Source organism: Schistocerca serialis, chromosome 9, assembly GCF_023864345.2.
Source record: "Schistocerca serialis cubense isolate TAMUIC-IGC-003099 chromosome 9, iqSchSeri2.2, whole genome shotgun sequence".
Lineage (NCBI taxonomy): Eukaryota > Metazoa > Arthropoda > Insecta > Orthoptera > Acrididae > Schistocerca > Schistocerca serialis.
This window is the reverse complement of record NC_064646.1, coordinates 164236189-164252872: the sequence shown is the minus strand read 5'-3', so window position 1 is coordinate 164252872 and position 16684 is coordinate 164236189. Positions and strand designations below refer to the sequence as shown.

The 16684-nt window shown below is 43.3% G+C and overlaps 1 protein-coding gene and 1 non-coding gene across 2 annotated transcripts in view; both read right to left on the bottom strand.

The window, feature by feature from the left end:
• Positions 1–16684, bottom strand: part of LOC126419451 (uncharacterized) — a 1200562-nt gene that overhangs the window by 983866 nt on the left and 200012 nt on the right. The gene's annotated exons all lie outside the window — the stretch shown is intronic.
• On the bottom strand, positions 10622–10694 carry Trnak-uuu (transfer RNA lysine (anticodon UUU)). Its single transcript has one exon. It is a non-coding gene; the product is annotated as a tRNA-Lys (tRNA).

Here is a 16684-nt window from a genome sequence, read left to right as displayed (position 1 = left end):
GATGCTGGCGTCATATAATCCGCTGATGTACAGTGTGAGGAATGCTAGCAGTGTTTTGGTTATAGTAACTTCCAGTATATGAATGGAATTTAATTACGAATACATAAGTTCGCTAGACATATGGAGTCAGTCAAACATCAATGGAAAATAATGACTAACGTGCATCCTATATTTAGACTTCATGAAGCCATATTGTAGCGGACAGGAATTATCACTGCTCCTACTAATTTTGCATCACTTGTGAAAAAAAGAAAAGGGTTACGCATTCACTCTTCTTCCATTCCTGATTTACAATACCTCACTGTACTTTACAGCATCTAGTGTTTTGATTAGAAACCAAAATCTATAGAGCGTAAATATTATGATCAAATCTTACATAGAGATACTACTGCAAAGAATATGTTAATTAACATTAAACTGTCTGATAAGGGCAACTATAGTAGTGTTAGCTAACGTATATAAGAACCTTCTGTACGTAAAATTATATAAGCAATGTAGGACGAACACATTTGTATGAGTATACAACAGTAGGTATGTTGCTAACATGTACGTGTACCATGTGCTGTATAGCAAGTGAATGTAATCATGTGAAGATGGGTGTAGCTGCCTGAAATTCGTAGTGGCTTGAATTTAATAAACTTAGCTATAAAAAACAATAACTTCATTCATCATATTCGTACCACAAAGTTTGTGAGAAACGAAGACTTACGTCACTCGGCAATTAATTATACTTCTAAAAACTGAATGAGCTGGGTAGATTTATTTCTGAGTACAGTATATGCAACAGAATACGTGGTACAACGTGTGTAAACATGTGTACGGGAGCAGAGCATAATTTACTTAAAATTTTCGCCCGAACAGGGACTTTTTTTTTTTTTTTTAAACGTAGAGGATATACTTTATTAAATCCAAAAATACATTAATTTACATAGAAAACTTAGTCCTTGAGTGTACAATATATTATACACAATTATACAGTCGCATCACTCACTATGAAGCATGTCCCTAATTTTTACCTGTCGCAATGATGATACGCGACGGTGGCATGCTTTATCACGCAATCGCTTTACAAGCATTACATCGGTACTGCATGTATCTGGTTGTTGCATAATGTACTCCAGCAAGACCTCGTCAGCTTCAGCACCAGGAGTGTGAGAAATCTTCGTGTTGTCTCCTCTTCTTCGTCACTTTCATCATTACTTTCTTGCACGCTTCTGATTATTTCTTCATCTGGTAAAGTTTGGTCCATATCACAATTTTCCTCATTCAGCCACTTAGTAACATCTTCATCATCAACTTCTTCTCTTCCTGAAAGGTTGTGGACCATGTCAGTGTACAAAGTAATTGATAATTCTGAATTGACTGGCTCATGGCTGTCACTCACTACTGGATCCAACTCGGCATCAATGGATAGCCACAATTATCTCCAGCTCTTCCTTATGGTAGCGCTCTCCACTTTATCCCACGCTTCGGCTGCTTGGAAAATAACATCACGTATGTTAATTGCATTCCACACCTTCAGCATAGTCTTGATAGCGTCGTTTTCACTTTCGTTTAGCAAGGAGACAGGAAGTGAATGTCGACAATGATGTTTAATTGATTCCAAAATTTCCTGGTCCATGGGCTGAATTAGGGCTGTCGTATTGGGTGGGAGAGAGAGTGCTTGTATACCATCGGACTTTAGAGAAACATCTGAAGGATGACTGGGAGCATTGTCATTGTAAGGACAGCTTTCAGTGGAAGCTTTTTCTTCTATAGCTCTTTTCTCACTGCTGGTACACACATTTCATGAAACCACCAAGAGAATATTTGTCTGTCCTTCCACGCTTTCTTCTGAGCGCAATAAAAAATGGTTCAAATGGCTCTGACCGCTATGGGACTTGACTTCTTAGGACATCAGTCCCCTAGAACTTAGAAAAACTTTAACCTAACTAACCTAAGGACATCACACACATCCATACCCGAGGCAGGATTCGAACCTTTTTTTTTTTTGTAACCATATATATTTATTTAAATATTTTAACAACGATACATTTAAAAAAAAGACATTTTATTCTATTAATCTATTATCCTAGTGATGGTTAATATTATTGTCATTTTATATGTTTTCGTTTTTATATTTTACTTTTTCGTTTTTCTCTTATTGTTTGTTCCTTAAACCCTTTTACGTGGCCATTTGTCGTCTTTTTTTTTTTTTTTTTTTTTTTTTTGAGGGGAGTAGACATTCCAGGACAGGCATAACAGTTTATATTTGGCATCGTTGCATTGATTTGAGTTTATGTTTCTGTATGTGATGCACTTGTGATGACAAAGGCACATTGTGTATTCTGGTTTGATCTCTTCCTCTAGTTACACTGTTTAGTGGGACAGTATGAAGGAACGTCACCATGATAGGTGGAGCAGAAGTGGAAGAAACTTTTTTTTTTTTTTACGTATACTACAGAATATACCTAATTGAAGAAGAGAGAAAATTTTGTCATATTACATAAGAGAGCAGAAAGGATAGTGTGAGTAATCAATAGAATTTTATAGGCACAAAGCAAAGGAAATCAAAATATCTAATAATAATGAGTAGTTGGCACTTTCCACTAGGGAGCACTTTGTGTCACTGATTCCACTAGGAAGAAACACTTTATACTACTATACTTCACTATTTGATGCGAGAAGAGAAAGCACGTTATCTTTTTTGTTGCACTTGTTCACTATCACTGCACACGTTCTCCTTGTGGTGAGTGTGGTGAGGTGGCTGGTGGCGGTGCTGAGGGTCACAGGCTGGGGAGGACTCTGGCGATTGCTGTCTGCAGTGGAATCTGCAGGAAGTTTTTGAAGTTCTCGTGGTATCGCCTGTGCTGCTGGGCCGTCTTGTTCTCCTCCCAGAGGTCCATCAGGAAGGCCAGCCGGTCGGTCTGCCTCCGCGCTACGATGGCGTGTGCCGTCATGGCGAGGATCCAGAGAGTCGCCAGTCGCTTGGGTCGTGGAAATGGGTTGCAGTCTGGGGCGGTGATTGCTTCCACTGTGATGCTTCCCGGCGCCGTTCTGTTGATGTGGGCCACCATCTGCTGGCACGCTTCCCAGATGTTGATGGCATTCCCGCACGTGAATCGGTGCTCGAGGGTGTCGGTCATGCCACATACGTCACACTTGTCACTTGCGACGAGTTTTATCTCCGCCAGTCTTTGGTTGGTTGGTACCGTTCTGTTAATTATTTTGTACCACGTCTCCTTCGCATGTTTAGGTAACACGTTTTCTGAGACGTTCCCCCATATTTGTTTCCAATTGTATTGCGGGAGTTTTTGTTCAATTTTGTTTTTTTCCGGCTTCCCCCTGAGGGCCCAGTATATTCTCTTGGCTGTTCTGTGGCTGGGGTTCGCCACGGTGTCCAGAACGTAACTTTTGTTGGCGTAGTGCAGCCTGACGTGTCGCATTCTGCAGGGAATGTGTCTCGTGTCGACCGGCGCTTCTTGTGATGCGGGCTTGTATCTTCCAATTATCTTGGCTGTGACGCTGTCAGGGTTTTTGTCCTGGATGGCGAGCGTTCGTTTCAGTAGAAGGGCTGCACATTTGGTCTTTATATCAACTAGACCTAGTCCCCCTTCTTTTGTTGGCAGCGAGCACGTTGCTTGCGCCACTTTGAATATATTTCGACGCCACAACAGGTAGTACACTGCGCTCGTTAGTGCTCGCGCAATTTCTGTCGGGATGCTTAAGATTTGCGCCAGGTACCAAGCTTTCGACAGGATCGTCGTGTTTATCAGTTCTGTTTTCTGGTGGATTGTTAGCTTCCGGTTCGCGTGCTGTCTGGAGAGACCTCTTATGGTGTGTAGCACGTCCCTCCAGTTGTATGCGGCCATTCTAAGTGGACAAGACTGTATATATATTCCAAGAACTTTATGGCTTTCTGCTATTTTATACCATTGGCTGTCTGGTTTGAGTCGTTGATTCCCTATCGGCAGTAGCACTGTTTTTCTCGGGTTGGTTTGGGCGCCTGACGCTTTTTGGAATGTATTCATGATGGTTTCTACCCGGGCTCCGGATGGCATCTATCTAGATACCTGTTCTGCCTGTTGAACTGGTGACTCAACGTGGTCTGAGTGACGCAGCACGCAGCATTCTGCCTCGTGTTTGACGTTATGAGGCTGCGGGCGTTCACAATGAAGGTAGCCATTAGGCGACTTCATTGTTCGCAGATACATGGAGCGGTAGCTACAGCGTGTTCTTCCGTAGACTTCAGTGTGGTGTCTACACTACATAAGCACAAGAAAAAAGGAAAAAGTGACGAGTCACTGAGTCGAAGTAAAATAATGTATCCACAACAACTAGTTAATTGGTAAAGTCAATTTGGCAGCGAGGAAGCGATGGCGGATTAGAGCAACAGGGGTTGATAATACGGAAAAAAGTAAATACGGAGTGTCGGCTTGCACCCACAATGTAGCGAGGTAGACTTCGAATCTCGACACGTGGAAACAGTATTTCTTCGGACATGAATCAAGAGGAGAAACGACTGTAGGATTTCATTTCATTATAATATTATCTTGATGATAAAGTAGGCTCTGTATTGCACTTTAGGTACAAAATACTTAATGCATTCGGATACCTAACATTCCAAAAAAAAGCAGTAAATTTCGGCAAAACAATGTTTTTAAAAGAAAATGAAAAATGCCAAATAGAAGGGGAAATGAAGTAGATTGTAATATAAGAGAGAAAAAGAGAGAGAGAGTCGTTACTGTTCGAGTTTCGTCGGTTTTTTCTTCACTGTAGTGCGTTAACCCTCGGTGTGCTGAGCTGTCACAGGAAGCGAGCTGTCGCGGTTCATATCCTGGTTCCTCCAGTCTACCACCTTTGTTCGTCTGTCCCCTGGTGAGGCTATGAGGGGAAAGGCTGCCAGGGTCTTCCTGAGGATAATCTCTCCCCTGCTTGCTGCAGAACGTATATCGGTCCGCATTTGACATTCTATCTGCCAGTACAATCCACCGTGCCACGGATCACCACCACCAACTTTTATTTCACCGTGCTTGGCTGCAACAGTTTAGATTTACCTTGCGCACTTTAGTATTTATAGTGTAAATATCTACGATAAGCATTTTAATTAAAGTGCAATCAAAAAATGACTTTTTTAATTTTTTTCGTAACCTTAGCAACTTCTTATCGGGGGCCCGTAGAAGGAACATTACTGTGGCAGTTTTCTTTAAATGTATTTTTCTTTTTCTTGCATGTGCCACCGTCTCTAGGATCTCCTCACTTCAGCTCTACGAAATGAACAATGTGTCTCATCTAATCTCAATTTAAACAGTTAAATCACCACAGATGTTCTTGCTCTTGTCTGTGACATCTCATTAAAATTCTCCCTACTTTTTAGTCTGTTGCACCTTTCTCATATTCAAAGCTACATGCGGTGCGTTGTGGGATATGACCCTTGAGACAAAGCAGTACAGATTTCTATACACTTGAAAAAGTCAGCACTACGGATCACGCCATATGGAAATGTGTAAATCGACACGGTGTCTCTGACCAGGCGAGACAGATAGGGTACAGGAAAAAAATCGTAAGTAGCAGGAAGAATTGAAAGAACGGTTGTACATGCGTCGTTAGTTCACTAAGCAACCATTGGTGAAGCTAAGGCGTGTCCCAATTTCCGGCAGAGGAGATGTCCATACATGAAGTATGATAATCTAACCAAGACGTAAGAAAAATCAAGACACCTTCGCTGGATTTGACGACAAAAAAAGGCAAAAAGCTTTCGACAGTGTAAAGTGGTGTAACATCCAAATTCTCAAAAATTAAGTGTAAGCTTGTGTGGGGTCCACTTGTACGTAATTCATGAAAAATGACCTGAAACGATTGTCATATGTAGAAGAGATTGTATTTTTGATACCAATGAGCCAAAGATGCTGTCCGAGTGACAGAATCGATTGTAAGTAGGGGCGCGCGGAGACAGCAGCAGTTGTCGTTACACTCTGTTATAGATAGGATGTAAGACTTAAAAGCTAGTGGCTAGCTGTGAGAATTTAGTTTTTGGGCTATGGACACAGTACAATACAGTTTTTATAAAATGAAGTGATGAACGGTGTTGTTTGTGCTCACACAGAGCCCTTAAATGTTAGGTCGTAGTTATTTCTATAAATAAGATTATCGAGAATTGAAGTGATACTGATCGTTAACAATATTGACCATTGTCCATGGCAATTAGAGAAGCGTAATGAATTCATACTGTAACTCTAAGGTAAAGCAAGTGGAAGAAATCAGCAAGGCAATGAAATTTTGTACATTTAGTTTTAAGTATGCAGCAACGCAATGTGGATTTCGCTGATTTTTACAGTATATGACCCTTGAATGTACAAGCCAAGTATTTTCCATCAGATTTAATGGTTCAAATGGCTCTGAGCACTATGGGACTTAACATCTGTGGTCATCAGTCCCTAGAACTTACAACTACTTAAACCTAACTAACCTAAGGACATCACACACATCCCTGCCCGAGGCAGGATTCGAACCTGCGACCGTAGCAGTCGCGCGGTTCCGGACTGAGAGCCTAGAACCGCTAGACCACCGCGGCAGGATCAGATTTAATGTACAGGTTGATTAGGTATACCCGATTTATAATATATTGTGTGTTTTGTAGTTGTGATACAGAGAAGTAAAATTTTGGAATTTATTTTGTCAAACGAAGTCAGACTTTTTGTCATGTAACAATCCAAGTGTTTCTAATTACGACAGTGTGAATTGTAGAACAGTTGAGTAGTTCACAGATTCTGAAGTTAATGTAAAGCATTTCATATCAGATTTTGTGAAGGTGAAACTTTATTTTGATTACAATTTTCAAACTGAAGCATTTGGTCTTAGGATATCGCCTTATCAGTGCCTCATTCTCTTCCATGTCGTGTTTATTTGAATCCAATGAATATTTTCTAAAAGAAATGATTTTTCAGTCAGAATCAGAAAAATATTAATGTGCCAGAATCAGACAAATATTAACGTTTGTAACAGCTCCAGTGCTGTGAGCATTGCACAGCGCTGAGCCAATATCCAGTATTTTTACTGAATATTTGCGAGGTTATTCATTTACCAACTAATCTACTGATGTTATTTGTACGAAGCTATTTTACGGCCGTGCCAAAATTGAACATTTTCTGTGCCTACTATGGAGAGGACAGAATACCAAGATTACATCCGTTGCAACTGTTGAGCTAAGGAAAATTTATTTCATTGTTTATTTGCACAGGGAATTTTGTCCGTTGTACAGGTCCATAGAAATCGGTGCTCACGAGACGGGGTAAATTTCGGAGGGATTGATTTCATTATAGGAATTGCATACTGGTTTTCTAGATATTAAGTTGTTTAATTCTTTTGGATTACAGTAAAACTGATTAAGCACACCATCCGCTCAACAACACATCACACAATAAAAAAATGTTCAAATGTGTGTGAAATCTTATGGGACTTTACTGCTAAGGTCATCAGTCCCTAAGCTTACACACTACTCAACCTAAATTATCCTAAGGACAAACACACACATCCATGCCCGAGGGAGGACTCGAACCACCGCCGGGATCAGCCGCACAGTCCACGACTGCAGCGCTTGAGACTGCTTTTTTTTTTTCTTATCTCATTTTGTTTGCTTTTGTTCTTTGCATCTGCTCGGGGCGGACGTCGTAAGGCATCCGTTTAAGTTCGTTGTGGATCGATTGACTCAGTTTCTTTTTATTACAGAGGGCAGCTAACCCTCTGACCGAACACGCTAAGCTACCGTGCCGGCATAAAGAATGTAAACTTTTCACTCGAGGGGACCGCTCGACTAATCCCGCGCGGCCCCTCACACAATAAATTTGCATGAAACAAACATTACGCATTTCATATTCATTCACAAACAAATACACAAACTTTTTAAAAGAACCTTACAAGCTATACGGAAATATACAATACCTACGTAAACCAAGAGGGAAAATAAGAATGGAAGACTAAGAACGAAGTGCTCGAGTTAGAAAGGTTATAAGACAGGAATGAACTCTTTCGTCCCGGCTGTTCTATCCACGCACAGAAAAAACAATGATAGAAATAAAAGAAAGATTCAGAAGCGGGATTAAAGTTCAGGGCGAAAGGATATCAATGATGGGATCGACTGATGACATTATCCTCAATGAAAGTAAGGAAGAATTGTAGGACTTGTTGAATGGAAAGAATAGTCTAAAGGGTACAGAATAGGAACTGAGAGTAAGCCGAAGAAAGACATAAGAAGTGAAGAATAACTGAAATTAGATTATCTATAAACTCAATGTTAATATTATGGACCACGAAATAAATGAAGTGAAGGAATTCTGCTACCATTACGGAAGAAGAAAGGAAGGCGTAAGAAGCAGGCTAGCACAGGCAAAGAGGGCATTTCTGGCCAAAAGATGTCGACTGGTAACATTGCGTTCAATGCGAGGAAGAAATTTCCGAGCACATAGTTGCGTGGTAGTGAATGATGGACTGTGGGAAAACTGGAAAAGAAGAGAATCGATGGGTTTCAGATGTGTCGCTCGAGCAGGACGTTGAAGATACGTGGACTGATAAGGTTGAGGAGGTTATTCGCAGAATCGGCGAAGAAAGGATGTAGGAAACACTGATGAGAATAGGGGACTGGATGAAGGGACATGTGTTGAGACTTAGGAGAATAACCTCCACCACTAGAGGGAACTGTGGAAGGTAAAAACTGTATGGTCAGACAAAGACTGGAATATATGTTACAAGTAATTGTAGTCATACCATGCAAGTGATCCTGAGGTTGACAAAGGAGAGGAATTATTGGCGGCCCGCATCAAACCAGTCCGAAGACTGAAGGAAACTGCCTGTCAACCCCACTCCACCAAAAAGAATTAGCAGTTTTTCTACAACAGTTAACGAGGTCATTCTGATGACACAGAGGAGCAGTGCTGAGACACTGGCTTTGTATTCGGGAAAACAACAGTTTGGATATCAGTCCTGCCATTCAGTTTTATGTTTTTGGGCCATTTTTATACATTGTTATCGTAAATGCCGGGATGGTTCCTTCAAATGAAAATGGCCGGTATCTTATTCTTTCTCAATTCGATCTTGTGCTCCGTCTCTATTGATCCAGTCGTGAACAGGGCGATGAATTACCTTCTCTCCCTTCCTGCCTTCCTCTCTTCCTTGAATTTCAGATTATATCTTGGTCCGCAAATACTACTTTTAATGCTACAGAGGACGAAAAGTAAAGAGCAAAAATATTTCCATTATTCCTAAACCACAACCATTTCTAGAGCGGTGGTTAACTGTAAACTTGTCAGGAGTAGTTGTCTGGAAGTAGAATTGTTACCTTGATGTCATCAGACCTTCGGGGAAAGTATCACTTGAGTTATATCTGGGATCTTCAACTGGAATAACTGCACTATTAAGTACGTTTACTAGAAGTTCCTTGAGCAGAAAGCTACCACGAATCAATTGAAAATAGGCGGAGGACAGCAGAACCGACCTTCACTTCATCATCCCATCCCACTAAAGTAATCACCTATGTCCAAGATTCGAATATAATGCTCTGCCCTATGTCATCCATGATAAAGATGGTTGATTAAATAACGTTAACCATACATATGGCTGATTGGTACAGTTCTTATAGTGGTATAATGCTCTACTTTATCGATCCATGCACAATCACGGTACCGGTATGTTCCAAAACGCCGCGTGCGAAAATGCAATTTTTCAGGGAGCAAGTGTTTTGGCTAGCCCTTGGACTAGCGACTGTCTATATAGCTACCGGAGGAAGGTACAGACAGTAGCTATTATACAGTAGAGGGTCAAAACTTAAACATTACTACACTTTCTCCAACCCAGGCAAATTGAGCAAATCGGTTAGTTATTTTGCGTTAGGTGTGGTCTCGGCTGGATCTCAGGCGCCTCATAAAATCACCATTTGTTTATGGACGGTCCCTGAGGAATCCCCGAGAAACCATGATTTTTGGGTACGAAAAGTACGAATTTTGTGGATGGCAACTTCTACAGTTTCTGTTCAAGGCAGATCGTTGAAATTTTTATCATGTGTTCTTAAGATGATGTTCTCGTGGAACTTTGGTACGTTTTTTCCATGTCATCACCCTTTAACGAGACACAGAAGGTACTTATTCACATAAATATGCACGCAGTATTCGGTTTGAGGGGTAAATGTAGTTTTAACTGACGTAGTGAACAAATACCAAGAGTTCTAGGATCATCGCAAGGGTTCTATGGTCATCAAACTATATTCTCAGTCAGCATTTTTTTTTCACCAATAAAACTTTATGATGCGCTGTCTCTGTATAATTCGGACTTCACACCTATACAAATATGCAAAAATAGGCTGAAAAGGGTCTTAATAGGCTTCTATCTTGAGGTCTTCACGATTTCTCGTCTAGGTTTCAGGTTTCATCATGCAAATGCTTCCGCTTTTTCTCCTGATTCGACCTCTTCATCAACTGCGGCTTTTGTGCTTAGGTTCGTTGCTTCATTCTTCATCACCTTCTTTCTTCTGTGTTTTTATCAAACGTTGATTTCAGTTATGCAGCCGCTTTCTCGAGAGCTACTTTCAATAAATTATTAGAATGTCATCATATTATTTGTTAATCGAGGAAATTGAGCACCTAAAATGTTTCGCCCGAACAGGGACTTGAACCCTGGACCCTTAGGTTAAAAGCCTAATGCTCTACCGACTGAGCTATCCGGGCTCTGATTAACCCCGTTCCCAGCACACGTTATTCTGAGCAGTCGTGCGTTAGTGCTGACTCAGTGACGTAGGTTGCGATCGCCGTCGTGTCCGTTATTGCGGGAGCAAGCTTTCGCAATGAAGTCATCTTCCAGCCGGCAGCAGGCGAAACGTGCAGAGCTGGCCGCGGAATATTTCTCCTAAGGTACTTAAACGTTTTGTCTTCAGAATGTAAAAAAAAGAAAAGAAAGGAAAAAAACGAGAAAGTAATGAGGCATTAAGGCCAAGAATGTAAAAGGTTTGCAGCTGTCGCGTCAGTTCACTCTCACAGGAAAGAAACCTAACTACTCTTAAAACGTGAACACTGCGCTCGCGAAGCTTGAAAAAGACAGCCAGAGATGCTGTCAAAACAACGTGTCAATTGACAACAGCTATTCGGCTGCAAACTCCAACATTAGGAATTCTAGTAAGATTGTATGGAGAGCAGCTTTTACTGTCATCGTGTAGTGACAAAGCATGAGATTCTTGCAACAGCTTTCAAATTCTTATCTGGTTACAGAATATCTCTGCTATAGGTCTTACTGTGTTTTCAATGGTTCAGATTGTGAAAACAAGCGGTGACACTCTGCTGCGCTTGAGCCAATCGTACACACGGATGAACTGACGGTTTTAATTCCCACAGAACCAAATCCAAAAATCACAAAATATACAAGCAAGTAAATCATTTAGCTGTGGAACAGACAGCATCTAGCGCAGAGACGAATGCGAGTCCCACTGTACCGAAAACCGATGTATGATCTGTAGTTTCACTTTCGGCTACAATGCTTCACGCATTATATTATCTTCCTTCCTTATCACGTCGTTAACTCTGCTAACTAGAGACGTGAAGTGTTCTGGTTATATTCTCAGGTGGCTGAACTTCTCGCGTCTTCCGTTGTAATTTCTTGCAACAAAGTCGCTGGAAATCAACTTGACGTCTTTGTGTTATCCAGACAGGAATCCAAACACGTTTTCTATTTCTCTTCTTGTCTATCTATAGATTTCAGGAAGACAAGAATTTACTCCACTACTACTGCTGCAGCTGCCAAAACTTGCATTCACAAAAGCACGGAACTCTTTTTTATTCTACAGTCATGCACGTTTCCTGAAACAAGTTTCAGAATTTAATGCCACCGTGAAAACTAGCCTTGACGATACACTGACCGCAGAGACATCTACCGGTGCTTTCGGTAGTTCAGGGTCGACAGCCTACCTGTGGCGAAGCGCGACTTGCTCGCCGTGATGCACGGCCCGGAGAGACGTGGGGCGTGGGCCGCAGAAGGCGTGGCCTTTGCCAACGCTCTGCGCCGCTGCCTGCACATCCGGCAACGGTGCGCTGACGTCAGTCGGCGGCGTCGCGGCGCCTACCCCCTGCGGTGGTGGTAGGTCAGGCGACTGCACCTCCTCAAGCATCCCTACGCGAGGTGCGGCTCCACGGGTTCCACGGCGAGATCGGTGGGCAGTGTGCTACACCCTAGCCGTGTGGCACAGACCTCGTAATCTCAGGCGAAGTAAACGAAAACAACTCGCCCGACTTCACGGCCGCGATAGATATGAAAAGCCTTTTGAGATTTTAGACTAATTTCCTATCCAGTATGGGACCGTGTACGGTGGTTGGAACTACGCTACTGACAAGGGGTCCTGATTCGTTTGGTTGAAGGAATTAACAAGACCAATAGCAAAAAGATTTAGGAGTAATAAAAACGGGGTGAATTGTGAAGACAGAATGGGACAGCACACTATGAAGCTGAGAGCGGCCTTCACTGACGCTACACAATCACTGAATGATACAGAGAACAAGAACACTCGAAGACACAGGAAAGACGCACCATGAAGGAATTGTCCAAATGGGATGGAAATCGGTAGATATGGTTTAAATGTACAGACATACAAATGATTACAATTTCAGAAACAGCTTCACAAATTGACGAAGTCAGTAGCACGTTGGTCCAGTTCTGGCCTTCATGGAAGCAGTCATTTGGCTTGGCATGTTCTGATGTGCTTAATCCACTACAAAGTTTCTTGCAGGTACACGACAAATGCAGTTTGGCACTTTGAACATCTTGAAGTAATCCAAAATATTCTAGTGACTGTATTCATATCACAGGAAAGGTTTCACATTCTTGGGTTGAACTTCATATCTTAGGCAAGATGTCACAGTCTTCGGTGAAACTCTCTTTGGTGCACTGAAGAGTGCACGATTCTGAGCGGCTAGCTGAGTTGTTTGCATAATCCCGTTTGGAGAGGTGGCTACTATCACCTCTCCATCGCAAATAGTGACGTAATCTTTGGCGCCGTAGGCAGGCCCGATGACTTCTCGTCCCGAAGGCGTACTTGTGCCAAGGCCAATTACAAACTGCTTGTTTTTCCCACAAAAATTCCAGTCGCGAACACTTTTTTCATCACTACGAATCACGCCGGCAGCTTCCAGGACGAACTGGAGCGTACGGCATGTGCCAGCGGCCGCGGTGCGTTGAACGCCTGCAGCGGATGAAGGCCGCACGTCCCGTGGGACAGGATGTGCGCCCGTCGTGCGACACTGTCGTTACGGTAAGGAGCCGTTTGTATGCGGTGAGGTTCGAACCCGCGATAAGGCGGGCAGCGCAGCACCTCGGAGCGAACCATCGCCGAGCACCGCTCTTCGAGCCGCAAATTAAAGGAAATTAAACGACTATCTGGGCGCGTTCAGCACGTTTACACGGCCGTTACACAGGCGGCGCCTGTATCTTAATTACAATCTGGTTTTACACTCCTCTCCGGCGCGCGCTCCAACTTCTCGCACCGGGTGTCACGACACTCGTAGCGTCGCTCCATCCACAGGCGTCCGCAAGGGGGCAGGAGGAGGCCCTCGCCCCCTGCTGGAATCTGAGTACAGGGTTTTTACTCATTACAGAATTCTCCGGGATTTCTAGCATTCATTGCGACTTCACTGACCTGCAGATTTAAAATTGTCGATAGTGACACACAATACCGTAGCTTTACCAATCACTATACAGGGTGTTATAAAAAGGTACGACCAAACGTTCAGGAAACATTCCTCACACACAAAGAAAGAACATATGTTATGTGGACATGTGTCCGGAAACGCTTACTTTCCATGTTAGAGCTCATTTTATTACTTCTCTTCAAATCACATTAATCATGTAATGGAAACACACAGCAACAGAACGTATTATACCAGCATGACTTCAAACACTTTACTAAAATGTAGACTTTCACGGCCGGAAATACAAAAAAAAATGGTTCAAATGGCTCTGAGCACTATGGGACTTAACATCTTAGGTCATCAGTCCCCTAGAACTTAGAACTACTTAAACCTAACTAACCTAAGGACAGCACACAACACCCAGCCATCACGAGGCAGAGAAAACCCCTGACCCCGCCGGGAATCGAACCCGGTAACCGGAACTATCATGTCCATTATAATTATCCGGGCTGTTATGCCGTGGTCGGTTGATGAATTTTGTCTCAATTCCCAACGTTTCGTCTCCGACTGCGGGAGACATCTTCAAGGGGGTCCGTAGGTCGATGGAAGGTCCAACACACCCACTGGCTCGCTACTGACTGTCGCTAAATTCCGTGTCCGCGCGCTCCCGCGCCGCGGTGTGACGTCACGTGTTTTGAAAACGTCAGTGCAATTGGCCGCTGTCCGTCGCCGTCAATCGCCGTTGCCATCACCCAGTAGTGGACGGGTGGTACACATCTTCTTTAACACCGGCATCCGTATACCGTTTAATTTCTCGCCCTCCTCCTTCCGGTTGAAATTATTTGGGTGTTTAGCGATTTCGATTGCCTCCCTGTAGAGCCTTTCGTAGTATCCGCTTGTGGCCGCTAGTACTTGCGTCTCCTCGAAACGAATATCGTGGTTCCCTGGTTGGAAAGCATGCTCCGCAACAGCTGATCGTTCCGTTTCTCCTCTTCTACAATTTCCCTTGTGCTCTTCAAACGTTTAGAAACAGTTCTTTTAGTGGTACTCACATAAACATCACCACAGCTGCATGGGATCCTATACACTCCAGCTTTTTCCAAAGGTTTGCGAGCGTCCTTGGCAGGCTTAAGGTATTCCTGTATCTTCGGGTGGGCTTGTAAATTACGGTAATATTCCGCTTCGTCAAGATCTTCCCTATTCTTTCCGTTACATTTTTAACAAACGGCAGGAAAACCTTAGATTTTGCAGTAGCCTGTACGTCAGTATGATTTCTGCGTGGCTGCCTTAGAGCACGCTTTATTTCGGCGGACGAATATCCGTTCTTCATTAGTGTATTGTGGAGATGTTCCATCTCAGCGTCGAGCAACTCAGGTTCACAAATATTTCTAGCTCTGTCCGCTAACGTCTTGATAACACCCCGCTTCTGTTGTGGGTGGTGGTTCGAATCCCGGTGCAAATAACGGTCCGTGTGCGTGGGTTTGCGGTATACTGAGTGGCCCAAACTACTATCTTCGTTTCTAAAGACAAGTACATCGAGGAAATGTAATTTGCCGTCTAACTCCTCCTCCATTGTAAACTGAATTCTCGAGTTTATTCTGTTCAGATGTTCGTGGAACCTGCTTAGTTCCTCCCTACCATGTCTCCACAGCACAAACGTGACATCTACGTATCGGAACCATACATTTTGTTTTTTGCTGGCAGGTTCGTTAGTTTAGTTAGGTTTAAGTAGTTCTAAGTTCTAAGGGACTGATGACCACAGCTGTTAAGTCCCATAGTGCTCAGAGCCATTTTTTGAAAATTTACAAGTTGATCACGTTGGAATGAAGCCTCATCCATAAAGAGAACATTTGCACTGAAATGAGGATTGACACATTGTTGGATGAACCATTCGCAGAAGTGTACCCGTGGAGGCCAATCAGCTGCTGATAGTGCCTGCACACGCTGTACGTGGTACGGAAACAACTGGTTCTCCCGTAGCACTCTCCATACAGTGACGTGGCCAACGTTACCTCGTACAGCAGCAACTTCTCTGACGCTGACATTAGGGTTATCGTCAACTGCACGAAGAATTGCCTCGTCCATTGCAGGTGTCCTCGTCGTTCTAGGTCTTCCCCAGTCGCGAGTCATAGGCTGGAGTGTTCCGTGCTCCCTAAGACGCCGATCAATTGCTTCGAACGTCTTCTTGTCGGGACACCTTCGTTCTGGAAATCTGTCTCGATACAAACGTACCGCGCCACGGCTATTGCCCCGTGCTAATCCATACATCAAATGGGCATCTGCCAACCCCGCATTTGTAAACATTGCACTGACTGCAAAACCACGTTCGTGATGAACACTAACCTGTTGATGCTATGTACTGATGTGCTTGATGCTAGTACTGTAGAGCATTGAGTCGCATGTCAACACAAGCACCGAAGTCAACATTACCTTCCTTCAATTGGGCCAACTGGCGGTGAACCGAGGAAGTACTGTACATACTGACGAAACTAAAATGAGCTCTAACATGGAAATTAAGCGTTTCCGGACACATGTCCACATAACATCTTTTCTTTATTTGTGTGTGAGGAATGTTTCCTGAAAGTTTGGCCGTACCTTTTTGTAACACCCTGTATATCTTGGGTTTGTTACAAGGGAAACTCCCTGTCGCTTTCCCTTCAGCTTTAATGGTAAGATGACCCAGAGGATAGCCCGTCGCCGCGCGGAGTTACCGCGTGGTTAGAGGCGCCATGTGACGGATTGCACGGCCCCTTCCACCGGGGGCTCGAGTCCTCCCTCGGGCATGGGTCTGTGTTGTTCTTAGGATAAGTTAGTTTGAGTAGTGTGTAAGTCTAGGGACCGACGACCTCAGCAGTTCGGTCCCCCAGGAGCTCACACACATTTGAACATTTGACAGCCCATCAAAAACTTGAACACAGATCAGGCACGAAAACAGGAGGAAAGTGTACAGAACTGTGAAAAAAATCGAAGTAGAAACAGTGAACGGTGCAAGCTTAACAAGTGCAATGTGGACCGAAGATTGATCGCTGTGGCGTCCTTGTTAAGTG